Source organism: Pteropus alecto, unplaced genomic scaffold (genome assembly GCF_000325575.1).
Source record: "Pteropus alecto unplaced genomic scaffold, ASM32557v1 scaffold414, whole genome shotgun sequence".
Lineage (NCBI taxonomy): Eukaryota > Metazoa > Chordata > Mammalia > Chiroptera > Pteropodidae > Pteropus > Pteropus alecto.
In genome coordinates, this window is record NW_006435781.1 from 421,054 (window position 1) to 440,115 (window position 19,062).

The window sequence follows — 19,062 nt, forward strand, 5'->3', positions numbered from 1 at the left end:
CTCTATACCCTAAGTACCACTAGAGATTGGGGGGCCTGTCAAGCCCTCAGGTATCATGGCTTTTTGAGTCCTTTTTGTACTAATTTAGGCATGCCTCAAGTGCCCAGAATCATCCTTTCAGTCTCATCTGCTTTGGCACCTGACTCATTCATTGCCGATTGTATTGTAGTGGCCCTTTGGAGATGGAGGAAGGGATTGTCTCTGAGTGGCTTCAACTGCCTGGGCCATCTCCTAACAAACCAGGCACAGGTCTTCTCAGCTCAAGGATTATCCCCAACATATCTAAGGTTTCTGGGACTTCATCTCAGAGTGGGAGTGGGATAATGCAGTCTCTTCTCAGAAATTCATAATAATGCTATTTGTCTTATCATAATCCATTTTAATCCTGTCGTTTTCATAGTTGTTAAACTTTATCTCTTTTAGGATGAGGCAAACTGCTTCTATATCATTATGTAGTTTTCTCAACTCTTATTTATGGGATAGATAATATGTCATTGGTACTCAATATACTAGGGATTTTGCAATGCACAGCTCTGATCTTTACTAGAGATTTTAGATGTTACTTAGATATACAATATTTAAGCTTTGGTGTCTTTTTCTTTGCATTTTCATGGTAACAAACTTACCCTTAGGGAAGTACACATACATAGATTCCAAAAATGGGGGAAAAGCACCAGCTGATATGTCAAAATATTAACCTTCCACATGATTTTAAATACAATGGATGTCTTAGTCTGTTCATGCTGGCATAACAAAACATCAGCGATTGGGTGGCTTATAAACATCAGAAATTTATTGCTCAGGTTTCTGGAGGTTGAAAGTCTAAGATCAGGGTGCCAGCATGATCAGGTTCTGTTGAAGGTCTTCTTTCAGGTTGCTGAGTGCCAATTTCTTGTTCTATCCTCATGTCATGTAAGGAGCCAGGGAACTCCGTGGGACCTCTTTTATAAGGGTTCTAATCCCATTCATAAGGGCTCCACCATTATGACTTAAACACCTCCTAGATGCCCTACTCCTAATACCATTACCTTTGGACATTAGGATTTCAAAGTGTGAATTTTAGGAACATATAAACATTTGAATCATAGCAAAGGGGAAAAGGAGGCAAGGCTTTAACCTGTTATGATTGCAGGTAAATGAAAATGAAAACTAATTTCTAGGTAAGGAGAGCTTCTGATAAAGTAGTCAAGACTGAGGGCATAAAGGCAACTTTTCAATATACTTCAGCATTTCAGAAGACACTGAGGAAAGAGTTAGGACATAGACTATGGCAAAAGCAAGAGGAAAAATGGACCAAGGTACAAAAGAATAAAAATATGGAGTAAAGATTGCAGATTGGGGGAAGGTGGTTGTATCCAGGGCTGGGATTGAAGTTTACAGCAAGGAAGCAAGGGAAGGACATTTTAATAATAATAGGATGTGGTGTGGAGAATCTTCAAAGCATAAAACAAGAAAGCAGGCAAACAAAAGAACCACCCCCCCCCCCCAAAAAAAAGACCACTGGAGTCAGACTTCATTATTGATTAGATTACAGTTCTAGCTGGCAATTTTGTTCACTGTGGTACAGTGTACTGTTATGACAGTTTTATCTCGGGTGTGCATGTTAGCTGTTGACAAGCTGTGTCATTTATTACTGCCATTAGGTTTTGTAAGAGTGTTGATGTTATATTCTGCAACACTTTGTTTTTCATTCTGATTATTATTGACATGTGCTTCCTGTTGTATATCAGTTGAACAAGTATTTATCCTTGAAACTTTAGGACTGTTATTATTCATTTTTAACTAGTTCATGATGGATCATGCATTAAAATACAAGAAGTCTGTCGTACTTTATTGGCTGTTTCTCCCATATTAAGCCCAGATGGTTTTTAAAGATTAATTTGTGGTCAAATTGGTTTTAGTCACTAAAGAATACGTTGAGGACAGCGAAGTCCATTTTAATGATCATGTATAATTTTAAGTGTCTCTCAGGAGTTGTTAAGATTGGGTTATGAGAAAGTTTTTGGTAGTAATTAAAGTGTTATACAGGATGATGTTGTTTTGTGAATTAAAGCAGATAACAATATTTAGTATTCTGTGTTTTTTCCACACATGCATTATTAATGATTCACTTCCTGTTGATCTATTTCCTCATGGATTGACCATACAATCATATTAAGGATAAAATAGGAAATAGGCAGAATTATCAAAGGTTCATGAACATAAATATCAAATAGACTTTTGATCAATTGGCTTCTAAATCCTTGTTCTCAAAACAATCAGAACATGCTAAGTATATTCTGAAAAGTCAGGATAATTCTCAGTGCTACATGATGACAAATACTCAGAGAGTTGACTATAATTTGTAAACTGCCAAAGTGACTAGATTTGAAGACCATCTTTTCCAGCCTCTTTGATTTAGACAAGAGCACATTTTAGCTTTTAGTCCTAATAGTACAAGTCTAAGATAAACATGACTGTAAGTCCTTAATGGAACCATAGCTGGGAGGATGCCAACTCGAGAGAATCTATTTTTAATAGAATAAGCATGCAGGCTTCACCAAGATGTCTTTTTTTTTTTTTTTTTCAAAATAAAATTTGAAAGATTTTGTTTAATGATTCAGGGAAATGTTTATTATGGGAGATGCAATAAAATCAACAAACACAAAATGGGAAAGTGGAGTAGAGATAAAGGTATAGCTTACAGAGTCATAGAGGATGGATTTGAATCTGAGTTTAAATACTTTGGAGAATTTACTTAAGACTCTGTGTCTTAATGTCTTCATCTTTTAAAAGGTAGAAACAATGTCTTCCTCCTCAATTCTTTCTAATATCAAATAGAATAAGTTTGACACTGTTCATAACATTCTTAGAACATCTCAGTGTAATTAAGAAACACAAAAAAATGGCACTTAGGTTGATGAAAGAGGAGAATAGGGCCTCAGGGAAGGGGATGAAAAGAGGAAGAGGAAGACTAGAAACATAGAAATATAAAACAGTTCAAGTTTGTAAAAAATATGCTTACATATGAATAGGAAAACGTCTGCAAAATATGTGCTTAATACGAATAGAAAAAAGTCTGCAAAAAATCAACGTGTTGACAGTTGTTGAGTGGTAAGATTATATCTTTTTTTCCTTTGTATTTTTCTGTATATCATTTTTTTCAAAAAGTAGATTTACTGGTTTTAAAATCAAAAGAAACCATTTTTAAAACCAAGCAATTAAAATGAATTTTTAAAATTTTAAATTTAATTTTAAGTTTATGTTTAAAGCTCCATTTCAGATCTTACACTCTAATTTCAATAAAAGGTTGTCAGTGCAGTAATATTTAAAATCAAGAAGCCAAAATATAGATCGTTCAATGACGTGAGTGAGCACCAACCTTTTAAAAAGTTGGCATTTGGTATTTCTTAAAAAAGAAATCTGGTAATTATTATATTTTTAAACCAAAATAATTTCAGGTTTTTTTGTTTTTGTTTTTTTTTTTTGCTTGCTAATTATTTTGGGGAAGTTCCCATTTTTATGAAATAAAATACTTTGCACAACAATGGTTTATAATTACCAAATGTTTGGTGTTGATAAAGATGAATTTTCGAATTAGGAACCTTTTACGGTTAAGTCATGTTATAGTAGAAAAGTCCTGGTTAAAACTTCAAAGAGTTACTAAAGTAATTTTTCCTACTTTTTGAAATAAACAGGTCCCTATTAAAATTTTCTAATTAACTTACAACTTAAAATAGTTCCCATGATCTTTGTGAGGAAAAAATGTCAAGCCTAACTATTTCCCTTTGCTTACTATTCAGCTTAATTTATTTAAAAATGTATTATTCTAGAACGCTAACCAAAAATGACAGTTTAATTCACAGAGAATTCATTTTGATTCACTATTTTTGTTTTGAAAATATCTGAATGATAAACCACTGGAAATTAGAGCTTATAATGGAGAAGATTAGATAAACAGGAATTTTTATCTAAGGGGACAGTGACAACAGAGTAAAAAATCTAGCAAGTAGGACAACAAAAAGTCTACCTTTTATTTTTTTAACTTCTCATAAAATTCAAGTCAACTTCAAATAAACATGTTGAGCAGAAAATACAATCTTTGTTGTAGTTATAATATGTAAATACCACAGAAGAGTTAGCAAATCACATTTTATTAAAGGTAGCTTTAAAAATCTTTTAAGGTTAACACTATAATTTTTTATTGTTCCATGGAGCTGAAAATTAAAAGCACTTGAAATTTTTAATTATTATTAATTTTTTGCAAGATGGAATGGAGTATATTGACTACTTTTTTCCAGATAATTCATTGAGTCAAATATCTAGCAACAGAGACTTTTCACCCATATTCAATTTCAGCAATAAAATGATGTTTTCTAACTTGAAGCTCTTTCTCACAAAAATTCCAAAAGCTCTTTTAAAAATATTTTATAAATAATTTATCCATCTTTATAATACAATTTAATTTTTTAGACATCTTCCTCCTTTGTAGAAACTAACATTCACATATGGACATGTATCAGTTAGCTATTGCTGTGTAACAAGATACCTTGAAACTCATTCAGTTAAAACAACAACCATTTATTATCTTTCAAATCTTCAGATTAGCCAGGCAGTTCTCCACCTCCCTGCTGGAATTATTCATGTGGCTCTAGTTAACTATGGGTGGACTAGGTTACTTTGCTGATTTGGGATGAGCTCTCCCACATGTCCAGTTATTAGCCAGTCTGGGATGACCACATCTGGGACTACTGGGACAACTTGGCTTTGCTTCATATGTACCATCTTCCAGCTATCTGGCTCAAACATGCTCTTTTGGTGCAGGTGGAGGTATGAACAAGAGAGCAAAAGTGTTTAAGCCCTTGTAAGGCCCACATCTGGAAGTGGAACACCTTCATTTCCACTGAATTCCATTGGCCAAAGCAAGGCAATGGCCAACCCAGATTCCAGAGGCAAGGGAATATACACCACCTCTTCATGAGAGGAAGAGCAAAGTCCCATTGCAAAGAGCATGACTTTAGGAAAGAATGCAATATTTGGTCCAGTTTTGTGGTTAACCTACTATATGTGGTGACCTCTGCCTCCACAAAAACAGGTTCAGATGGAATGGCAGATAACTACTTAGGATTTTAAGAAGCTTGTACTTACAATTTAGGGTAGTTGCTCCTAAATTTCCACACAAGAATGATTTTCTCAAATTTTTAAGACTTGAAGATTAGCCTCTATACAAAGCCAATATTAGTCATTCCTAAACAATAGTAACTACCTTAAAACATCTGTCTAAATATTAATGTGAAAATGTGATAAAAACTTCAGAATTAGATGCCATGCTCAGAAGAATGAAAACAAAAGACCATTAGACATTTGCTCAAGCTTTTTTGGGTGGAAAACCAAGTCCTCTCTGTTGTGGTCTCTCACACTTAAGTCTTATCATCTCCCATCTTTTTATGTACCCTGTACTCCAAGCACTAATTTATCAGTTTCTTGACTTTTTATGCAATTTAATTTATCTAATCTTTAGCATCTGAAGTGTCCCTCTACTTGGCATTATCTTTCTCTTTCCACATCTAGCTGTTGATTTCTTATTCAACCTTGTAAATTCAGTTCAAGGTTTTCTGCTATTCTGGTATTCAAGGTATTCTATTATTCTCGAGCAAAGATGACATCTCTTTTATTTGTGCTGGCACCATACTTACACCACCACTATTGACAGCATTATAACATAGTGCTATAATTATATTGGCTTAAATGCATACCTCCTTCCTAGACTGTGACTAAAGCTGTGAAAACAATGGCAATTTCTTTTAAATTTTTATCTTCCCAATTATTCTCAGTGCCTGGCATAATATAAAGCATTTGAATAATCTATTAAATTTTGTTGAATAGTTTACCGCCTCCTTTGACATATGAGAAAAACAACTAAATTATTAAATAATTTATCTAAGTTCACACAGTTGGGAAAAGTTAGAACTGCAATTAAATAAAGGCCTATTTGGCTCTAGATTCTATATTCTTTAATGTGAATCTCATATGAAAGACTTTCCAAAAAGTAACTGGCATATTTGAGTGGGTCTCTCAAGACATTACTGCACTAAATACATGAGGAAAACCTCTCCTTCTATTTACTATTATCTCATTTAATCTTCTTCAACTTTAAGGATTATATGTGTTATATTTTGATTTATAGCCTTCTAGGTTTTTGATGTGAAGGACTGCTTGTACATTTTAATTAAATTAACATTCAAAAGCCAGATTTTCCATATACTTTAGAGTGAATTCTACATTTAAAAATGTGTTTTGGACTCTAGAACAGTACTTATTAGAGGAATTCACTGCCTGGCATACTGGACTCTTAAAGGAGTTAATAGAGCCTCCAAAAGGAACGATATACCAATAGAAATTTAAGACATTGGCAAATTTTCTTAATGTATGTATGTAGAATTATCAATTACTAATTCAACTTAAAATTAGAAGCAATTTTGTTTGTAGGCTATATAACTGCATTTGATCTTCAGAAACCTCAGGGTGGGGGAAGAATAAATTATCCTTATTTCATTGAAAGAGATTATGAAAATACAGAAGCAAAACTTATCTAACTCTGATCCTGAAAGGCATTATGGTCAAAGAAGCCTAGCTCAAACAGTAGTTACAAAGTAGAGAATGGTTAAGGAATCTGAAAATAGATTGCCTAAGTCTGGATTCATATCCACTACTTACGTGCTGTTTGACATTTAGTCAATTTACTTGCGTTCTCCTCTGTGCCTCAGTTTTATCATATGTAAAATGGGAAATGATTTTATTTGATTATTGTGAGAATTAAAATAATCTATGTACAGTGCACAGAATTTGTGGCTGACATAAACTAAACAATGCTTATTGCTCAAGTCTCTAAAATCTATGAGGTTGGATTGTGAAATTGCCAATATTTGACCATATTTGACTACAGAATCAAAATTTTCATGTGGTTCAAATATTATAAGGAAATAGAGGTATAGTGGGGACAGAAGCTCTTATTCACATATTCTGTCCTATGTGACTTTTTCTTTTCTGTGTGTCTTCTGTTCCCTTGATTTGGCAGACCCTCCTCAAGGGCATTGAAGAAGAAAAAATGAATACCAAGGCTGATGTCCTACTGGGTAGGGGTAGGAAATGATTAGGAAGATGTTGTGTCTTGTCACAAAATGGTCCACACACAATTACACTGCAGTGTAGTTGAGAAATTATCAGAATGTTAATTTTATAAGTAAAATTTACACTTATTAATTAAAGGCATCTTCAGATGTCCTTTGGCCATAAGGTCTCCTCCTACTAGACCCGAACAAACCTGAATAATCCTTTCTCCATCTACATTTTGCCTGGAGCAAAGTGCTAATAGTTGGCATTTCTCTAGTATTTTTTTTCTTTTTGAAGAATCTTTTTTAGATGCTTTGAAACAAAATGTTTTGTCCTGCAAACCTTATACTGTGCTTATTCTGTCCCAAAAGGCACTATCAGAATAGAATATACTCAACCTTCATTTCTATCACTGGCCATCTCAACTTAAAATCCTACACCTATGTGATTCAATAAAAATATTGAATTTAACTTTCAGAATTTTAAATGTATAGGGGGTAATTAAAGGTTGTATAAGAGAATTAGTTACAATTATGGTTTGAGTTTCCACATATTTTAAAATAACTTTGTGAATTATATTAAGGTTATATCTGGAAATACAAGGTAAAAAATTACCATAATTGTATTAATTTTTTATTTCAGAATACCTGGCAATAGAATTCGTACTGACCTATCTTATTTACAGATGAGAAATCTCTGGCCTAGGTTAAGAATTTAGTTTTATTACAAAGCGTGTTAAAGATAGACCGGATCAGACAAGAAACCATGCTGACTTTTGGTTAAGTACACTTTACTTTTGGGTTTATAATAGCCCATTTACAGATAATGATTTGATTTCCATTAACTATTGTGGCTCCTGTTGAAATTTCTAATGTGCAATCTGGTCGAATCTTTTCTTCTGTACTTAATAGCATAACATACACATTGGGTCTTACTGATTATGTTTTATAGAGTCATTGCCAAATAACATTTTATGTCCCGGCCAGCGGGACAAAACAACGCGGGACGAGGAGGAACCTATGGAGGATGAAGGGGAGACAAGAGACACAAAGAGGGGGAGACAAGAGACACAAAGAGAGGGAGGCAAGACAGCATTCTGATCAAGCCTCAAACTTTATTTTTCAGCGGGGATATTTATACAGGGCTAACAAAGGGAGGCGGGGCTAGCTGGCGGAAGACAAGCGCATTGGCTCTTGGCTGGTCCGAGTAGGCGGTGCCACACACCCATTGGGTCTAAGGGGATGGGGTGAGGGTTATTGACAGCCTAAGGGGTGTGTGCTTAGGGGGAGGAAGTGATGAAAGTTAAGGGAAGTAGGGCTCCGCAATGTCGGATGCAGGCAAAACACGCAGTCCTGCAACCAAGCCTCCGCGGCCCGAAGACCCGTGGCTCCCCACAATTTTATATCTGGTGAGGTTGTAAAACTATTACATTATCTAACTTAGCTCTTGAACACTTTAGCTCCAAGGAATAACTTGGAGTTTTCTTGATCATCTTTGTAGCCCAGATTTTATTGTTGTTCCTAGTATATAAAAGTCTCTAAAAGTATTTGATGCTAAAGAATAATGAATAATATATGTTAATTTTCATATGTTAAAGCCCATGAAACATTCTAGTACTTTGATACCCTCTTATAAAAGAGAAAGTGTCCCAGAGATCCATTTGGCTTTTTGAAATGACATTGCCAGAGATAGAAATAACATAGGAGGCTTAGGAAGGGACACTTGGGCTTTCATTTATTTCCTGACATAGACATCCCTGACATTGATCCCTTAGATCATAAGCTGTTTATTTCTCTGTCTGGAGTGTTGAATGATTTTGGTTTATCCCTCTGGGTCTACTCTCTGCCTTACTCTTCTCTGGCAGGCTGACCTCTGCGGACTATATCAGCAGACTCCCTGGCCCTCTGAATTCTAGCTGGATTTGGCTAATGGGAGCATTTACAGGAGATCTGAGGGAGAGAGGAAAGAAGGACCAGGGCATTTATTCACTACATTCATCATGCAAACATCAAAGCTCCTATCCGTTGACCCTCTCAGCTCTTCTTTTATTTGGGGACCAGTAACCACTTTCCTTCTCTTCATTCCTATGAGTCTAGGAGTGATAAGAGCACTCCTCTATTACCAGTTCTAGTGGTTTATTTATACCCTGCCCTCATCTTTGTACATTAGCCTTATGAAACTCTCCTCAAGTTGCTCAAGTCCTGGTAGAACCCTGAGACCCTCAAAGGAGAATTCTACTCTCCAACTCCAGATGATGACATTTAACAGATAGGAGAAAGGAGAGAATATAATTAGGGTTTATGGAGTATTTTCTGTGCCAGGCAACATGTTGGACACCTAATATTTATCAACCCATTTAATCCCTATACTAATACTTTGATGTTGACCCTTTCTGTTATTTTGAGGTGAAAGTTACAAAGAGAACTGTGGAAAATATGGATTATTTGGGTTAAAAAATTTGGAATAAATATGATAGCTAACATTTATTAAGTGCATCTTAGAACAAAGCACTGTTCTAAGTGTACTTCAATCTTCACAGCATCACCACAAGTTAGATAATAGCTCAGCTTTGTTTTATAAATGAAAAAGTAAGGCACAGAGAGGTTAAGTTACTTGCTCAATATCACACAGCTAAAGTATGGCAGAGCTGGGATTTGAATCAAGACACTTTAGGTACAGAAAATATTCTTATTCACTGTATTACACCACTTCCTTGGGCTTTGTAAAACATATTTCATCAATGCAACTTTTTTTCTTTCCAAATTCTCTCTGCCTAAATCTGATGTCTTTCAATCATCAATTTCCTAAAATGAAATACTAAACAAGCATTATTCTTCTATTTTTAAGAGACTCGGTTCAAGGCAAAACTGATCATAATACTAAAAGTCAATATAGTGGTCATTCTTGAAGGAGCTAGTACACAGAAGGGAGTATGAGGAAGCTTCCAGGAGGCTGATCATATTCTGTTTATCTATCCGATACTGATAATGTTCAATTGTTGTGAAGATTCATTCAGCTAACCCTTAAGATATGTGTACTTTCCCATACGTATATTATATGTTAATGAAGTTTTCTTGTAAAATACTTTTTATAACCTATACTTAAAAAAAAACAACCATCTATGAAAACTGCTAATTTATATTATAGTGGGTTGCGTTATTTTCCTGAGAGCTGGTCACGAGCATTCACCAATATGTGTTGAATCAATTTTGACCTCCTTTTTAGTGTTTCCAGGGCTTTGGTTTTTCTAGTTTCTAAAGATTTGTGATCACAGAGAAGTATCTTGACCTTCCGAGCAACAGAAATGTCCAGAGCCTGACCTTTCTGTAACCTGAAGGCCATGCTAAAGTATTCCTGTGCTCATTACCTTCTATTGGAACACTGTATTGATCTCTCTATATTTTCAGGTTAAAAAATTGACATAACTCTGAAGAGTCAGAAGCTATTGAATATTTTCACAAATGCATTTCTGTCCCTTTCTCAATTTTTTTTCACTTTCATTTTGTTCACGTTTTTTATGTCACTTACCAATAACCTGTCTGAGTTTCTTTTTGAACATGGTCTATATAAAGATACAAAGAAATTCTATATTCTTTTATATCATACTGACAATGATATGGAAGGATTGTTATCTCATTTTGTGGTCCTTTTATCTTGTCATTTGGGTTAGCAAGGAAGAAGACAATATGTAAGTGAATACAGGAAACTGCTGAGTAATATCAAAAGTTTGCTTTTAAAGAAAATATTAGTGATGAAAGGGATTGAAGACAAAGAGCCACAGGGTTATAGGGCCCAAAGAGGGTTTAATGTTTCGTGTGTTTTACAAAATAATTTTCATACACTTGGAGAAAAAGCCATTAAGAGTGGGAATTTTAAAGAAATATTACTGTTTTCATGACATAAAATGTCACTTGCAGCAAAAGGACATGGTAGATGTAGAAGATGAAAAGGGAGGAAAACAAAAGAAGATTTAATTAAAAATAACCAAAAGAACAAGAAAAAAGAAAAAGCACTTGAAGCTTCTGAGTGTTTCCTGAGTGCCATCCACATTTATCAGTATTAGTAATTGAATATGGAGTGACATCTCTCCTCTTTGACCTTCACTCTTACAGAGGTCCCAAACTATGAGAAAACAACACATTGTATGTGAGTTCTATACTTTCTAGTAGATTTAATAATGTACCATAATTATATTTACATCTAGATTTTAGCCAAGAAAGAGAATGCAAGGAATAATAGAGGAATAAAACATAAAAATCACCTTATATTCATTGAATCCCCACTATTTGCCAAGTCTGTAAACACACCTACACTGTCTCATTTAAACCTCAGAGGAGTGCTCTGAAGTGGTATGATTCCAATCCCTATATTACTAGAGAGTAAATTGTATCTCTGAAAGGGTAAGTCACTTGCTTGAGATAGCACGGCTAGTGAACAGGAGACTTGAGTTTACAGATCAGCTATTTCTGCCTCTGAAACGTGTGCTCTTTTTGCTATGTCATATCTATAATGCTGTGGAATGAGGAGTTGAATCTAGGAAAGACATGAAAACCATCCAAGAGAAATTAGATGTTTTCTTTTCCTGGGATATTCATACTATCGGGGAAATAAGATAAGCACCTGAAGTTCCATGAAGTTACAGGCTAACGATTGGACATTTCAGTAAGCATTACTTTAATTTTAGTTAGACCACAGGAGGGGGAAATTTTACTCAAAAGTGCTTGAAATTACTTTTAAGTTAAAACAGACATACATTAAGAGAAGAAGGCAAAATCTCCATGAATTTTTAACATATGAATACATTTTCATAGAGATTTTGAACTTATAGTCACTGTGTAATTTATACTGGCAGACTCCAAGATAAATTCTTTCGGTCTCATCTGCTGGAAGGAACATTCTGAGAAGCACTCTGTTAGAGAATATGGCGAATATAAAAAATAGAAATTGGATTTTAGTTGTGATACTTGAACATAGCATCGATTCTGTGAGCTTTGAAAGTTATATATGATACCAGGAACTACTTTTTTCTGTCACCTCACTGCTTTTTAGGTTCCTCAACCAAATGTGCCTGGAGGCCTCCGACTAGCTACAATCCTTCACTCCCTCTCCATTTTGTCCGATTCTAGTTTAAAAGGGAGAGTTATAAAATACCCTGGTCTGTGTATATAAGTGTGGATCAAAGCAAGATCCTGTTTGCCTTATTGACGTTTTCTAGACTCCTTACTCAAAAGCATAAGCTTTCTAGTTCTCTTGTCTTGGATGCTAGATGGTCCATATTGCCTTTGGGTCATGCTTTATTTTATACCACGTATATTGATGTGTCTGTCTGTCTATCATCTATCTATCTATCTATCTATCTATCTATCTATCTATCATCTATCTATCTATCTATCTAATCTATCTATCTACTTATCTACCTACCTACCTACCTACCTATTATCTATCGATCTATCATCTATCAATTTATCTATGTATCTATCATCTATCTATCTATCTATCTATCTATCTATCTATCTATCTATCTATCTATCTATCTATCTATCTATCTATCTATCTATCTATCTATCTATCTATCTATCTATCTATCTATCTATCTATCTATCTATCTATCTATCTATCTATCTATCTATCTATCTATATCTATATCTATCTATCTATCATCTATCTATCTATCTATCATCTATCTATCATCATCTACCTATCTAGACATATTTTAATGAGCACATATCTCTGTCAGCTACCTATATTTTACTTTCTTCAAAACTTCATTTCAGTGTGCAGTGTTCTTTTTATTGATAAGTTTAGAAGCCACACACTTCTCAAAAGCATCTTGAAAAAGTAAAACACAAACAAACAAACAAACAAACAAAAACAGCATTTTCAAGGCATTGTAGACTTTCAACCAATTTGAAAATAAAATCTTAATATTACTCCCCAAATGCCAGGTTATATATGACATTCTTGACAGAATTATTATAAACAATACCTTCTTTTTCTTTTTCTTTACTTGTTAAAAGCTTTCCTTAAACTTTCATGGAAATGGCACTATTGTTTTAAGATTTACTTGTATATTACGTGTACTAAAGATGCTTTGAAAGAATTCCAGTGCATTAGTGTTTCTGTTTTCTTTTCTCTCGAGGAGTTTTGAGCAGAACTATTTGAGTAGAATTCCAAAATGATAACTTGTAGTTATCTTTGTTAAAACACATATGTGGTTCAATTTCCAAAGCTGGGCACAGAATGGCTGGTGGACTTTTTGCCGGGGTCAGTGTTCTCATTAAGTGAAACAGCTAGTCATTGACTAGGCAGTAGGGAGAGCCTGACTCCTATGTCTTCAATCTTGGAAGCTTCAGAGATGTCTTTTGTGGAAAAAGGGATCTTCTTGATTTTACTGACCTGTATGAGATTCAGTGTTTGTATGTGATCGAAGGAGCAGATGAGAAGAGTCCAATCACTGGAAGGCTAATGTTAAACCCATCACCTGATATTCTGGGGAAAGTATTTAATGATCCCAAGACTATCGGAGTTCCCATAGTTAGGTGCTCCGGGATCCCTTTTACTGCTTCTGTGTAATATTATCTTTTATGAATATTTGTTTTTCCTGCTGGACCTGAACTTCCACAAGAGCCAGGATCATGTCCATCTGATAGTGTGTACTCCAGCACCTAGCTCAGGTTTATTGATGCTCAATAAATATCTGTCACTGATAAATTACAGCTTTCTAGATAACATGGGTGATGAAAGAGTTGTACATCATTTTATATGAAGGGACCAGGAAAAGAAAATATTTCAGGGCATGGCAGAAGAAATAAAATATTTAAAAGATAATAGGAGGGAGAAAAAGGCTAAGGAAGCAGCAAGATAAAACAGAAAGAACAAGGGCCCCAGGAGTTAGATCAGCACCAGCCTCACAGAAATGTCACAACAATGATTATAAGATCCACTCATTTAGTAGAATGTTTCTCTTGAGTAGTTACTCCAAAAATGTTACCTGTTATTAGTGGTTATTATTTTTTCTCACTGTAATTCCTAAGTAAGGAACTGAAGAGAAAAGATGAAAAGCTTTCACTGTCCAATTTCAATTCAATGTAAATTGATCTTTTTAAAATTGGAGCCATCCAATATGAGAATGGGTCATTCTGAGGCAGCATGCAAAATATATATGCAGAGAAAACTTGTTTTATGGATGAAGGATGGTGAACCCTCGAAGATTATGTATTATATTTCCAAATGGTTAAATTTTATACACCTACCCAAGGCAAATTATGTGCATTCTTTGTTTGTGTATTTACTTCTCCTCTCCCACTAACTCCCGGATATTTTAAATATTTTTCTCTCCTCATAGAATGAGCATCGAAAAAATCAAGTTAATTCGATCAATTAAGCTACAGATCTCCAACTCTTGTTATAAAAAATTTCTTTTAATAGATTTGACGTAGTGATCACATATTGTTTTTTTTGTTTTGTTTTGTTTTGTTTACTTGAGGATTCTCTTTTCATCCTTTACCCTTGGCAGATTAAGAATTAGATACATTAAATATTCTTAAACATAGCTTTAAATTTTCAAAGGCATATGGAAATAGATCACTGGAAGCGTGCTTTGTTTAAATTAACTGGACATATTTCATATTTCAGTTTGGGAAGCAGCATATAGAAAACCTCTTCAGTGACCTGCAGGATGGGAGACGCCTCCTAGATCTTCTTGAAGGCCTGACAGGGCAAAAACTGGTATGTGACTTACTTATAAGAAAGTTCACATTAACCTTAGAATAATTTCAGACCGGAAACAAACTCAGCATAGTTGTATGAGATCTTAGTAAAATTCACTAACTTATCAATTACTGATTTAACTAGTAATACAGGACCTAGTCCTGAATAAAACAATCTCACAGTATGATTTTCATTTTGGCATAGTCTGTCATGTGCACAACAAGAAGGTAATTTTTTTTAGTATATAATTGGTCAATTAATAGACATTCACTTTCGATATTTGGTATCTTTGTTATTGAATGTATTTTTATAAGGACTTTTATGCATAATGACCTTTTAAGTTTAAATTATTTTTTATTGTGATAAGAACATTTAATATGAGATATGGAAAATAGGGAGTTGCTGTTCATATAAAGTTTCAGTTATGCAAGATGAATAAGTTTCGGAGAATGGTTATACAACCTCATGACTAGTTAGCTTTACTGTATTATGTACTTAAAAATTTATTAAGAAGGGTAGATTTCATTTTAGGAGTGAATGCAGCAGGCATCATAACAGTAGAATTTCTAAAACTTCACAACTGAGTGAATGAGTTAATCCATATGTTGTAAGGAACTATGCAAATGTTAGTTTAAAAATTAAAAGGACAAGATATGACTTGGGATTGAGAATGAGGTTTAGAGAACCAAAGATGATCGAGGTTTGAGCTTCAGTGAGTAAGAGAATTAAGGTAATATTCACAGAAATAGTTTTCTTTAACCCTATTTGGCATTATATAATCCTGCTAGGCTCAAATCTCTTTTAAACTTTGCTAAGAAGACTAGAAATTAACTCACTTTTCTCTTTTACTAGTGAATGCCCTTATTAGGCACTCTGATGTTTCTCTCAGAGGTCACTTAGTAACCCTCAATTGGGCTGTAAAATGGAGAGATCATAACCAAAACAGCTTTTATTAAGGAAAAAAATGCTGTCAGTTTTTTCTTGAGGAGTGTTTGAGTCATGCTAAGAAAGTTAGAAAGTCCTGTGACAAGGACAATGAGCCCAAGACACTTAAATTCATTATGTTAATGCCCCATAGTCTGTGTTCATTTCAAATACTCATATTTAGAAGTGAAATATGTAATTGTTCCATTTTCCATAGATTGTCATTCTTCCTTCTGGGTGGTAAACATTGTTTCATTTTGTTTTCAGCCAAAAGAAAAAGGATCTACAAGAGTTCACGCCCTGAACAATGTCAACAAGGCGCTGAGGTTCTTGCAGAAAAATAATGTAAGTGGAGACCTGGGCAGAGCCTGAGTACCATGAGACAGCAGGCTTAACTTCTGAGTGAGGGCTTTGGCCCCAAATGTAGAGAAAGCATCTCGAGCTCTCTTACAAATCAAAGCAGGTATTATTAAGAGCACATGTTCTCGTTCATGTGCATCTGCTTGTGGCTAATATGATTCAGGAAGTAAATGCAGGCAGTGGCAGAGGGACAGGGAAAGGCGTGACTCAGACTTGATGGGCAGCTCCATGTTGTTTTCTGATTTTACTCAATGCAGTTATGTTTGGTGGACAAATTAAGTCCTGTGGTGAACTCAGATCCTTTTAGCAGTGTTCTGTGCAACAAATGGCTTTTAGTAGGCTGAATATTATTTTTTTATGTATAAAGTGTGTTCAAACATAATGATGATAAAATTTGTTCGAATTCAGCCAACATTTATTAGACACCACATCCCAGTGTGAAAGTTACACAGAAAAATCACTATTTGAACTCACAGTAAGAAATGCAAATTTCTTTTCTATTCTCATGTTTGATTTAGTTTAGATGAAAATGTATGTGTGGTATCACAAACAAAACAAAACAAAACAAAACAAACAAAAAAAACAATCATACTTAAATGAGTGTCTAGATTAAAGGAAGTCTTATCTCCTCAGAGTGACTTTGAGATTCCTCCCCTCTCTCATGGCTCTGGAGGCAATCCTTCTTTCTTATTAACTTCCTACTAAGAGAGGAGAGGAGGTATCTGAAAAATTTGAAGGAAAGGGCTTGCGGAAATGACCAACTCAGCCAGTTAAAGCCTATTTCTAACTGCCCTCTCTCCCCTTTCCAAGACTCTCCAGCTGACATGTTTTCTCAAGGACTCTCCAGCTCACGTCTGTTGATTCATGGCTTGCCAACCAACTAATATCCTTCCTTATCTCTGTAGTTGTGTAGGAATAACAAGACTGTATAAAACTGCTTGTTATGTTATAATCGAGGCTCAGCCTTTGGATAGGAATTTGCTGAGCAGGTGCTGGCATTAATAAGTGTTGCTTCCTACTTATAGCCTCAATGTCCCATCTTTCTGTTCGAGAATCCTATAACAGTGCTGATAACGCCAAGGTCGCAAGACAAACAACCTGTAAGACCAGTGGTCTGGAAATTCCTCCCTGCCTTACAGCCCCCTACCTGAAGCTCCCCCTTCCATCCTGAGTCGTGAGGCATACGTGAAATCTCAGACAAAGGAGAAATCTCAGTGTCCCTTTGCATGGACACTGCAAGGGTATATAAGCTGTGAGAAATCTAACCAAGGGGAGATGGTGCTTTGAGTCTGTTGAATGTCCCATGCTCTCTGCCAGCAATAAATTCTCCTTCCTCTAACAAAGTTGCCTGAGCATCCAAATTCCTCCGTCGGGTGTCGCTTCCTGCAACACTACAATCTTTCTAATCGACCAGTACATTTACCAGGCACTTTCAGTAGCTTCCTAATTACATCTCTTTTTAAAAAATAAATTCAAATAAATTGATTGTATACTCTTAAAATAACCATAATCAGTGATAGATAAATAATGATGTATATTCTCCAAATGTTGCTCAGCTCATCTGGTATAGAGATGATGTCACGTGGGAAATGAAGATGAAGGCTGTGCAGTATTTGGTTGATTTTCTGAATTTAGGATTGTCATATTTAACCTATGAAAATTACTTTACAGAAATATCATAGACTTTTATTATTTTTCGAGGTGATTATTTTCAAATTTTCTGCAGGCAGAATAAAATGGTCTATAGAATGTTTGCCTCATTATTAGTCTGATAGAACCTTTTGAAAGATCAATTTCATGTAAATTAAGAAAACTGTTTAAAAATATTGGGAATTTGTACAAAGAAAATGTCTTTTTAGATATCATTTCCCCATATTCCATTACAAAATATATAATCAAGGAAAATGGCAGAAAATTAAAAGAATTATTAAATTCAATCTATTTGATACTTGATCTCTTTCCACCAAAAGAAGGTCACATTAAAAGATAGGCTCTTGGATCTCCTATAAAATAATGGATTAATGTAGCCATAGATTTTGTTAGATAAGAGCTTTGTTTTTTTCACATACTAATTATTGATTATGAATTTGTGGGTTTTCTATATATGTTAATATAATTTAACAGTTTTCAGTATAGAGCCAAAAGAAATCCTGGCAACAGAGAAACCAATAAAAAATTTCTGAGACTTTGGGATAACCAAATATTTTTTTAGATGTGAAACCAAAGGAATGATCCAAAAAGGAAAAAGTTAACTCGAACTTCATCAAAATTATGAGTCGTTCCTATGTTCTGGATGTTAATCCTTTGTTTTATGTATTGCAATATATTTTGTCTCTGCTGATTACAATTTTACTCACTGGTAAGTAAAATTTTGATAAAGGGAAGTTCTTCATTTTGATGTAAATTCATCTTTATGAATGTTTGCTTTATAATTTTGTATCCTGTTTAAGAAATATTTGCCTACCCAAAGTCATTATGGTATTATATTTTGTTGTCATCTAACTAAGCTTTATTGTTTTACCATTTGAATTTGATCTATATTTCACCTGGAATTGATTATTGAATTTGGTGTGAAGAATGGCTTAAGGTTCCTTTTTTCATTTGGAATCTAATCGACACAACACCATTTATTAAAAACAATGTTGGTTACCTATTGTTCTCCAATTCCAGTTGTGTCATGAATATTTGTCAATATATACATGGCTCTAATTCTGGATTTCAATTCACTTCCATTGTTTTCTTTTTGTCTATATATGCACGAATATCATGCCATGTGATTACTGAGGTTTTGTAATATGTCTTGGTATCTGGTACACTTTTTTCTTGTTCAGTATTTTTTTGGTTATATTGAACCTTTGTATTTCTACATTTATTTTACATTCACCTTTTTAATTCCACCTAAATTTTGTTTGGAATATGGTCAACATTGAGTTAAATCTATAGATCAATCTTGGAAGAATTAATACCTTTACATTA

The 19,062-nt window shown here is 34.4% G+C and overlaps 1 protein-coding gene across 1 annotated transcript in view; it reads left to right on the top strand.

Moving 5' to 3' along the window:
- Positions 1–14,704: 14,704 nt before the first annotated feature.
- DMD (dystrophin) overlaps positions 14,705–19,062 on the top strand; it is a 1,580,480-nt gene continuing 1,576,122 nt past the window's right edge. Inside the window, exons 1-2 of the mRNA XM_006911463.3 lie at positions 14,705–14,820; positions 15,994–16,071. The gene's annotated coding sequence lies outside the window, so the exon portion shown is untranslated. The remainder of the gene's footprint in view (positions 14,821–15,993; positions 16,072–19,062) is intronic.